Below are 10889 nucleotides of genomic sequence, written 5' to 3'. Positions count from 1 at the left end.
ACCACAGGTCAGCAGCTGCTGCGGACAGTGGCTGGCGGGGCAGCTGTCGGAACTCAGGCCCCCTCCCAGGGAGGGACGCGGCCCAGCGTTCCCACGCCCGGCTCCCGGCTCAGGTGCAGAAAGAGGAGCAGCAACCTCCAAGCAAGGACGGGACAAGAAATGGTCACACAGGAAGTGCACAGGCCCTGAAATGTCTAACATGCTGGGTCCACGGGGATGTTTAAACTTGCCTGCTCCGCCATAGTGCGGATGGAAAACAGAGGCCTGGAGCCCAGTGTGCTGCTTCCTGGTGGCACAGTCAGCCTCTGGAATTTCTCACCTGTAGAAGATGAGAGTTCCTAACTCCAAAACCCTTCCTCCGTCGTGTTCTGCCGTGGAACCACTGCCGTGCGCTTCCTTAGCTTCAAGTGGAAATCTTGGTTTCCAAGGCCCAGAGGAGCTTAGTGGGGCTGGATGTGGATGCATCAAAGGGCTCAGCTGAGTGACTGGGACCCTGCAGGAAACCAAACATGATTCCTTCAAGACTGCAGCTCAAACACATCCAGGGGATGGACTCAGGGGTCACCGGTGTGCTTTCTCCTTGACTGGAAATCCCGTGATGAGGATGACTGGACCCCAGGGACTGTGCTCAGGGGCTGGGTCTGGGGAGCAAGTCTGCTTCCTTCAGATTGGCCAGAGCAGCCGCACAGGCTTCCTCATTGTCCGTCACCTCACAGCATGCAGTCCCGGAGCTCCTCCAGCTCCATTTTAGAACTCAGGAGGCGAGAGCTTCCGAAGGGATAGACCAACAGCAAGCTGGTGGCAGGGCCTGGGCCAGGGGAACGTGGGTGGAGGTGGAGCTCAGGCCTCCAGGCTCTTTCCTCCCCCAGGTGGAGGGTGATGCCAGTATGTTCTCAGCACTTCAGCACTGCCCACTCACGACCACTCAGTCCCCGCTGGACAGGCCAGGAGGCTCCGGGTGCAGGGACAGGGAGCACTTTCCCAAAATTCTGACTCTTCCTAGTTGGACTGCCACCTCTACCCTCAAGGGCCCACTCACAATGTTTCCTCCAGGACCGGTTTGCCCCGCTCTGTGAATGGATGAATGGGTGGATGCCCACAGGCAGGTTCTGAGATACTTCCAGGCCGCCCGCTCACTGCTGTGCCCTGGCTTGGCCAGCACCTACCTGCTGCGCCTGGCGCCCGCTGGGTCTGCACCAACTACCCTGCCAGCCCGGCGCTGCCCCTTTGGCATGGGTGCATCCTCGCCTCCTTCCTGATGGACCACCTTGAACTTGAAATCACTCGGAGTGGTTTCTCATCCTCTTTCGCTTCCCTTTCTCCGTAGACCAGAAGCTCAATCCACTAGGGTTGCTTAAAATTGTGGTTTGAAAGCGGATGAAGATTGCAGAGCCCACACCATGGGTCCGCGGGGTCAGGTGGGTCTTGCACAAGTTTGGGGAGGAGAAGGGTATCTGCAGAGGGAACAGCACCTCGGCAGCCCCAGGAGCTTTAAAACCCCCACCCGGCCCCGCTCCCTGAGGGCTGGGTTGCAGTCACTGTACTGGAAAAAAATCAGGATAAAGATTACTGCTTCTGGAGGAGGTGGAGCAGTGCTTGGGGACCAGCTCGTGGAGGGGGTTGCGGGAGGCTGGCCAGGTTCTTTTTCTTAGTCTCAGTGGCATTCACCTTGTAGTTATTATTAGTTAAGCCATACATTGGGACCGTAGGAGTTTCTGTATCTGTGTTTTATTTTCCAGTGACAACATTTAAAAGATATTCAGCCAATTAAAAACAGACACATCACTTTGCCAACAAAGGTCCATATAGTCAAAGCTATGGTTTTTCCAGTAGCCATGCATGGATGTGAGAGTTGGACCATAAAGAATGCTGGGTGTCAAAAAAATCAACCCTGAAAATTCATTGGAAGGACTGATGCTGAAGCTAAAGCTCCAAAACTTGGGCCACCTGATGGGAACAGCCGCCTCATTGGAAAAGCCCCTGATGCTGGGAGATAAAGCTTTAATAACGCAGGAGAAGAAGGAGGTGACAGAAGACGAGATGGTTAGATGGCATCACGGACTCAGTGGACATGAAACTGAGCAAACTCTGGGAGATAGTGGAGGAACAGAGGAGCCTGGTGTGCTGCAGTCCATGGAGTTGCAAAGAGTCGAACATGACCTAGGGATTGAACAATAACAACCAGTTAAAGCTGTAAAATTCCAATTCTGATTTTCTCCTCCCTCCTTCTCTCTCTCTCCATCTCTTTCTCCCCCCTCTTTCTCCTTGCCTCCCTGTCTTTTCTCTTTCTTTTTCTTCCCTTCTTCCTTTCTTTGAACAAGTATTTCTTTTTTCTTTCACTCCTTTTTTCCTTTCTTTATCTTTCTCTGTCTACCTTTAACAAATACTTCCTGAGGACCCACCATGTTCCAGGGAATGATCTGGACTCTAGAGCTCCACTGGTGAGCAGATATGGTTCCTGTCTCCTAAGAGCTTACTGTCTAGTGAAGGGAGGTTGACAGATTAATGGGAAAACATTTACTGCATCACTGCACATTGTGATAAAGATTCTGTAGGAATGGCACATATCAGGTTTTTTATATGCATGCTCAAGCATACAGAAAATTTTGTGTAATGCATATATGTAGACTTTTAAAAATGTAAGGATCATATATAATACCTACTGTTCAGTAAATTGTCTTTCTCACTATAAAACAAGGAGTGTTGCCCACCATCCAGTTTTACGAGGATTAAGTCATTAACCACTGCAATCACTGAGGGACAGTACCCTGTAAAGAATTCAGGGTGAAAAACAGGATTAGGAGCTATGTGCTTTGGAAAAGCAGGCCGCTTAGATAGTTGGTGATCTCAGAAAAAAATCGAATGGACCTAGATTCTTTGCATCTTCCCTGGTGGCTCAATCAGTAAAGCGTCTGCCTACAACGCAGGAGACCCTGGTTCAATCTCTGGGTCAGGAAGATCTCCTGGAGAAGGAAATGGCAACCCACTCCAGTACTCTTGCCTAGAAAATTCCATGGATGGAGGAGCCTGGTGGGCTACAGTCCATGGGGTCGCAAAGAGTCGGACACGACTGAGCGACTTCACTTTCTACATAGAAGAGCACTAAACTCAATGGAGACATCTGAGCTATCACTAGTAATAATCTTCAGGCTTGACTGCATTTATTCTCTCCCTGAAATCTCATATATACTGACTTCTCCCCTTCCCTCTTCAGAGCAGTCCCCCCAGAGCTTCTGAGAGGCTGTTTCCTGAGCTATAGTCTCCAGCAGGGTCCCCGAGTAAAACTGAAACCCACAGGGACTTCCCTGGCTGGCCGGTAGTTAAGACTCTGAGCTTCCAACTCAAGGAGCGTGGGTTCGATCCCTGGTTGGGGAACTAAGAGCCCACATGCCATCTGAAACTGAAACTCACAGTGTTACACTGTGAGTTTTTCTTTCGGTCCACGTCACTTAAAAATGCATCGTGGGAAATTTCCCCTTGGCACGCGCAGGCTGCCTTGTTGCTTTTGATGGCAGCCTAGTGTTCCGTCCTACAGTTGTGCAGTTGCTGAATCAGGTTACTGGAGCCGGCCTGGTCCCGGGAGCAGCCTCCCGGATGGCTGAGAAGGGGATTTTGTGAGGTTTGTGACTCTGCCTCTTTTTAGCCAGAGCAGCTCTGCGTCCATGTGGGTCTTCCACTATGGCTGCGCAAGGAGCCGCCTGAAGCTTTTTACAACATTGAATTAGGGTCTCTAGGAATATACATTCTTTTCCATTATGGTTTATCTAAGAATATTGAACATCATTGCCTGTGCTATACAGTAGACCCTTGCTGTTTATCCTTCTGTATGTAATAGTCTGAGTGTCTGTTTCTGCTCCGTAGATTGCTTCGTTAGTGTCTTTTATTAGATTCCACGTGTAAGTGAGATCATACGATATTCATCTCGATGACTTCCCTTGGTATGATAGTCTCTAGCTGCATCCTGCTGCAAATGGCCTTATTTCGTTCATTTTTCATGACCGAGTAGTATTCTACTGTGTATACGTACCACTTCTTCTTTATCTGTTCGTCTGTCAGGGGACATTTAGGTTGCTTCCATGTATTGGAGATTATAAAGAGTGCTTCTGTGAATGTCGCGGCGCGTGTATCTTTTTGAATTACAGCTTTCTCTGGGTATGTGCCCAGGAGTGGGATTGCTGTATCATATGGTAATGCTATTTTTAGTTTCCTGAGGAACCTCCATACTGTTTTCCATGGTGTAGAGCCAGAAGTTTTGCTGCACCCCACAGTGGCGCATTAAGCAGTCACTGGGGGTAAAAATAATGAGGCTAATCTGTGTACATGCACATGAAGAAATGAATGCATTATATTGCATGAAAAAAAGCAAGTTCCAAAACAGGGTTTATATATTGTCCCTTTTTTTGTGTTAAAGGAAATAATATGTATGCGTATTTGTGTATGTATCAGATGTTCAAGCTGGTTTTAGAAAAGGCAGAGGAACCAGAGATCAAATTGCCAACATCCGCTGGATCATGGAAAAAGCAAGAGAGTTCCAGAAAAACATCTATTTCTGCTTTATTGACTATGCCAAAGCCTTCAACTGTGTGGATCACAATAAACTGTGGAAAATTCTGAAAGAGATGGGAATACCAGACCACCTGACCTGCCTCTTGAGAAACCTGTATGCAGGTCAGGAAGCAACAGTCAGAACTGGACATGGAACAACAGACTGGTTCCAAATAGGAAAAAGAGTACGTCAAGGCTGTATATTGTCACCCTGCTTATTTAACTTCTATGCAGAGTACATCATGAGAAATGCTGGGCTGAATGAAGCACAAGCTGGAATCAAGATTGCTGGGAGAAATATCAATAACCTCAGATATGCAGATGATACCACCCTTATGGCAGAAAGTGAAGAGGAACTAAAGAGCCTCTTGATGAAAGTGAAAGAGGAGAGTGAAAAAGTTGGCTTAAAGCTCAACATTCAGAAAACTAAGATCATGGCATCTGGTCCCATCACTTCATGGGAAATAGGTGGGGAAACAGTGGAACAATGGCTGACTTTATTTTTCCTGGCTCCAAAATCACTGCAGATAGTGATTGCAGCCATAAAATTAAAAGACGCTTACTCCTTGGAAGGAAAGTTATGACCAACCTAGACATCATATGAAAAAGCAGAGACATTATTTTGCCAACAAAGGTCTGCCGGGAGCCAGTGTGAGGAATCCCGTCCATGACAAGGTCATGAGGAAGGAAGCTGACATACGCAAGGCGTGCTCAGACTTCAGGGACCCCTCTGGAAATTCCTAAGCATGTACCCCAACAAAAATCGGCCGGTTTTTGTGCTCTGCTTTTCCACTCTTCTGACATTCTCTGGAAAAAGTCAATTCAGGGCTTTAGTCTTCTGCATTTGAAAGAGTGTTTCAATCCAAAAGCCCCTCTGATGGCTTTCTAGCCTGCCTGCAGGACTTGTACAGCTGCGCGTGTGATTGTTTGAGGCCTCCTGACTGCAGGAGGCGCAGGAAGCTTAAAACATCCTAGGAATGTAGGGGCTTCTGAGGAGTCAAAATCTTTAGAATAGGACTGATTAAAGGTTTCATTTGTTGAGCCAGTGCTTGCTGCCAAATTTTCATATCCTTTATTTTTAGATAGAGTTGGTATATAGAAAAACAAGTAGTAGGCCTGGTATTAGCAACATTAGATCTTTGAGTTAAGTACCTTCTTTGTTATAACCCACTGCGCCTTTGTTCTATAGAGATGTAACTTTAGCGCTTTAAGGAGATGTAGATTAAAGAAAAACACTTCAGGGGAAACGAAATTATCATTCATTGAGGAAGAGAGCCAAAAAGTGTTCACAAGCCTCTTGGCCAGAAGATAATGTAAATCACCTGAGACCTTTTGTATACAAAAAGATGTACAGAAAGAGTCTGGGCTGAGAAGGCTACATAATTTTGTATTACCCATTGATCTCCATGTTTTGTCAAAAGTATAAAAGGCCTTGAAGGACAATAGAAGGAGAGCCAGTCGCTGGACTGGTTTTCCCCGTGTCTCTTCTTTACTCTAATTTCAAGCTGATCCCTTGGAACGTGGAGGCTCACTATGCCTACTTACTTGCCCCAGCTTTTAAGATCCGTAAGAGAGAGAGCCCAAGGCAGGGCACCCTTCGATATTCAAACGGGCGCCGGTGGCCTAACGTAGATGGTGCAAGCTCCTTGTCTGGAAGTTTATTGGCTTTCCACGTAACCCAAGTGAATCAACCTCTCCTCTCCACTTAATTTTCTTACTACACTATTTCTTCCTAATCTAATCTTATATTAATAAATAAATGAGTTTTCCTTGTGGACTCCGTCCACCCTTCGAATTCCCTGGATCCACCGGGGCTAGACCCCGGCAAAGCTCCATCTAGTCAAGGCTATGGTTTTTCCAGTGGTTATGTATGGATGTGAGAGTTGGACTATAAAGAAAGCTGAGCGCCAAAGAATTGATGCTTTTGAACTGTGGTGTTGGAGAAGACTCTTGAGAGTCCCTTGGACTGCAAGGAGATCCAACCAGTCCATCCTAAAGAAAAACAGTCCTGAATATTCATTGGAAGTACGGATGTTGAAGCTGAAACTCCAATACTTTGGCCACCTGAGGCGAAGAGCTGACTCATTTGAAAAGACCCTGATGCTGGGAAAGATTGAGGGCAGGAGGAGAAGGGGATGACAGAGGATGAGATGGCTGGATGGCATCACCGACTCGATGGACATGAGTCTGAGTGAACTCCGGGAGTTGGTGATGGACAGGGAGGCCTGGTGTGCTACGGTTCATGGGGTCGCAAAGAATCAGACACGACTGAGCGACTGAACGGAACTGAACACATGCACCTGAGTATGTCTGTAGATAAGTGTGTATGTGTGTGTGACTAAGAGGATAGTAACTAATTTTTTACATATTTAATTAGTTGGCAGTGCCAGGTCTTAGTTGTGGCATGCAGGATCTTTAGCTGTGGCGCGTGAACTCAGTTGCGGCATATGGACTCTAGTTGCCTGACCAGGGATTGAACCCGGGGGGCCCCTTGCACTTGGAGCTTGGACTCTCAGCCAGATATAATGTATCCTGTGAAATTACAAAGGTTCTTTCACTTTTTACTTTCTTTCTTTCTTTTTTTTTGACCATACTGTGTAGCTTGCTGTATCTTAGTTGCTTCAACAGGGAGTGAACCCAGGCCCTTGGCAGTGAAAGCACGGAATCCTAACCACTGGAATGCCAGGAAATTGCCCACTTTTTACTTTCACACACATCTATATTAAATTTTTTCTTTTTTTTTTTACCAACAGAAGGTATTAATTTATAATCAGGAAAATGTTTAAAATATTTTCCATTTTTTTAAAGAAGAGAGATACAACAAGCAGAGTAAACAACCCAGGTTCCCTTGGTCTTGTCCCACCAAGTCCGCTGCAGTACTGCTTTGGCCTGTTTGCTTCCCATTTTTCTCCTGTGCCTCGTTTAGATATCAGTTGTCATTCGGCATACATAATTTCACATCCTCTTTTTTCTTCGCCTACACGTTAGTGTTAGCGTTGCCCCCTAACCATGAGAAAGCCCTCTCAAAGAACACTGTAACTGGCTGTGTAATAGTCTATGACTGCCTCGGTTTTCTTCATAATTTTCTTATCGTCAGCTATTTGGATCGTGTCCAGCCTCCTGCTCTTATGACTAATGCTGTGTAAACATCTTTGTCCGTAATGCTTTCCTGCACTGGGGGTTTAGAATCCATTCCCAGTAGTTGCATTCCTGGGCCAAGTGGAAAGAATGCCTTTAAGTCCCTGGCACTTCCTGCTGAATTGCCCATGAAGGAGAGGAGACTGTACCCACTGCCCTGCACCTCTCGGAGCCTGCCCTCAGGAGGTAGCTTTCTACTTCATTTTCTAAGAAGGCCAGTTTCTTGTCTGAATCTTCTCCCTGCAAACAGACTCCGTTTCCCCTACTTCTGTCCCCCTCTCCCCATAGTTTCATTGGCAGAACAGGCGACTGTGGGTTTTGAAATCGTGTCTGGCCCCGTGACCGACTATGACTTAATGAAATCACTTGACCTCCCTGGACTTTTATTTTCCTCTTTTAGTTCCTCCCTTCCTTCCCACTTGGCTTGAAAGATAATGCACCTGCCCTTGCCTTCCAGTGATCAGGTGGGGCTGGAGAGTATTCTCTGGAACTGCTCACACCTTCTCCCCAGGTGTCCTCCGGGGATCTGGCGGGGACAGCTCTCTTGCTTGTAAGGGGCGCGTTCCGGTGTCTTTTGGGCACCCCAGCAATGACCTCATACTGAGAGGAAGGTGCCCTGTCTCCCTTTTCTAGATCCTTCTGCCCAAGGCCATCCTCTCCCAGGTGGGAGAGCAGGGGCTTGTTGGCTCACAGTTCTGTTTTTCCCTTTCTTGCAAACCAATATAGAGACACTGTAAGACGACCGAGGATGAGATGGCTGGATGGCATCACTGACTCGATGGACACGAGTCTGGGCGAACTCTGGGAGTTGGTGATGGACAGGGAGGCCTGGAATGCTGCGATTCGTGGGGTCGAAAAGAGTCGGACACGACTGAGCGACTGAACTGATCTGAACTGAACTGGCATGAAATATGATGGGCCCAGCTAAAGACCTGGGACCAAATCAGCCTGGAGATCTGGGTTCAGATCCTGTTGCTGCCACTTCCTAATGGGGCAAAAGGTGCTGAGCACCTCGTCATGCCGGACACTTCTGAGCCCTGGGAATCCAGTGACCATCACAGTGGACCCAGGCCCTGTTCTCACAGATTCTTCCTAGTTTTCACAGCAATGGAGTCTGCAGTGAAGACTATGCCATGAATACGGATTATGACTCAAAATTCTCTTACCTGATGTTTGCTTTTTTCTTAAAAAAAGGTGGCTTGAAAAAGGATGAATTAAATTTTGTTTTAAAAAGTGATTTAAAAGATGTAGGCTGTATGGTCTTTGTCAAGACCATCAGAAGGGATGGCCTATGTAAAGTTGTTTGTGGTGGTGTTGGAGGGGACGATGAAGATGACAGTGATGTCTGAGATTTAGGAGGTCCCAGAGATGGGCACTTGGGGAGGTAGGACATCTCTTGGTGTGCATGGAGCCTCGATGGCCCCCTTCAGAATCTCTTGAGGACAGGGCTCCACTGTACCCTCCTCTTTGTCTATGCCCAGCACCCAGCCAGCCTGCCACGTGTATCAGGGTGAGCCAGGTGGAGGAAAGGACTATCTAATCCCATCAACCCACAGCTGATTCCTTTTCCAGGGAGAAGACCTGTCTTTAAAAAAACTTGGCTGTGCTGGGTCTTAGTTGAAGCATGTGGGATCTAGTTCCGTGACCAGGGATTGACCCTAACCCTAACCCTGCATTGGGAGGAAGAAGTCTCAGCCACTGGACCACCAGGGCAGTCCCAAGAAGACCTGTCTAGTCTCCCAGTGAGTCCTGTGTCTCTAAGCCCAGATAAAGCGGCCTTGAGATAGTGAGAGAACAGTGAGGGCTGTTGCAGGCCGAAGCACAGCCTTGGGCAGGGGTTGGCCTCTTTCTGGCCTCCTGTCCCACGCCTGAGGCCCCTTCCAGAACATCAGTGGACTGAGGCCTCTGGTTTTCTATGGGAGTCAGCCACCCCAAGGCCTCTCAGGAACTGATAACACTTATCTGCTGCTGCCCAGGCTGACAATGCTGTGTCATCAGGGAACCCATTGAGGTCAGTCCACACATCTTGGGATGCGCTCCCCCGTGGAACTGAAGAAGACTGCAACAAATCGGATAACGCTGGAGCTGGCTCAGAAGGACGTATTAGGCGTTTGTCAGACTGGGCAGAGTGTGGGATTCCAGGCACTCACATCCGAATTCCTCTGCTCCTTCATTTATTCACTCAGTCATTTCTCAGTGCAGTCATCCCTCGGTAGCCACAGGGTTTGGTTCCAGGACCTCCACGGACACCAGCATCTGAGGGTGCACACCTCCCTTATGTAGGATGGAGTAGTGCACTTGAGCCCAGAGCAGCGCAGGTTACAGCTGCGTGAGTCCACTTATACTCAGATTTTTTTTTTCAATAATAAATACTGTAAGACTACATGACCCAGGGTTGCTTGAATCTTCGGATGCAGAGACACAAGTATGGAGGAGCTGCACACGTGGAGGGCTGACTAAAAGTTGTATGCAGATTTTCACCTGTGCAGAGGTCAACTGTATTTGCATATAACCATATGCATATCCTGCCCTATGCTTCATATCATCTCTGCTTATAAAACCTAATGTTAATGCAATACAATGCTATAGGTATAGTTGCCGGTGTGCAGAAAATTCAGGTTTTGCTTTTTGGAACTTTCTAGAATCCCCCCCCCCCCTTTCAGAAAACATTTGATCCTCAGTTCAATTGGTTGCATCTGTGGATTTGAAAATTGCAGATGTGAAGGGCCAACTACAGTGATTATCTGTGGCCCAGACTGGATCTAAACTGTGCCCACTTCATCTAGAGAACGTCTGGAGCATGTTTCCAGAGCACTTAGTGTGTGCCAGGCCCTGACCTAGAGGCGGGAGATGCAGCAGGATTGAAAGGGGCCTCCCCCATCACCATGCTTGCCCCCTGTTGTCGTTTTCTCTTGCCACCACCCGTGGCTTTCCAGCAGTGCGCTTACTTTGCAGCGTACTTGAATGTAAGCGCCTTCCTTACACTTAGGACAGCAGGGCGACAGGTATGGTGAGTGTGGAGGCTCTGTTGGTTGGGCTGGTCAGGGAGCGGACATGAGAGCGAAGGTCTAGGGGAGAGACGTTCTAGGGAAGGGAAGTACAAAGGGTCACAACCCCCACTCTGTGGGAAGGAGCTGGGTGCATTTGAGGAGGAACAGCCGCAAAACGCCACAGGGGACATCTCTGAGCAGGTAAAAATGATGGGC

General features: G+C 47.9%; 1 long non-coding RNA gene across 1 annotated transcript; it reads left to right on the top strand.

Moving 5' to 3' along the window:
• Nucleotides 1-1038: 1038 nt before the first annotated feature.
• On the top strand, nucleotides 1039-8927 carry LOC132658641 (uncharacterized). The gene is made up of 3 exons (XR_009598529.1): nucleotides 1039-1418; nucleotides 1740-7869; nucleotides 8410-8927. It is a non-coding gene; the product is annotated as an uncharacterized LOC132658641 (long non-coding RNA).
• Nucleotides 8928-10889: the final 1962 nt, after the last annotated feature.

The sequence above is a fragment of the Ovis aries genome, chromosome 25 (assembly GCF_016772045.2).
Source record: "Ovis aries strain OAR_USU_Benz2616 breed Rambouillet chromosome 25, ARS-UI_Ramb_v3.0, whole genome shotgun sequence".
In the NCBI taxonomy this organism is placed as follows: Eukaryota; Metazoa; Chordata; class Mammalia; order Artiodactyla; family Bovidae; genus Ovis; species Ovis aries.
The sequence above is the reverse complement of the archived record's forward strand: the minus strand, read 5'-3'. Positions and strand labels throughout refer to the sequence as shown.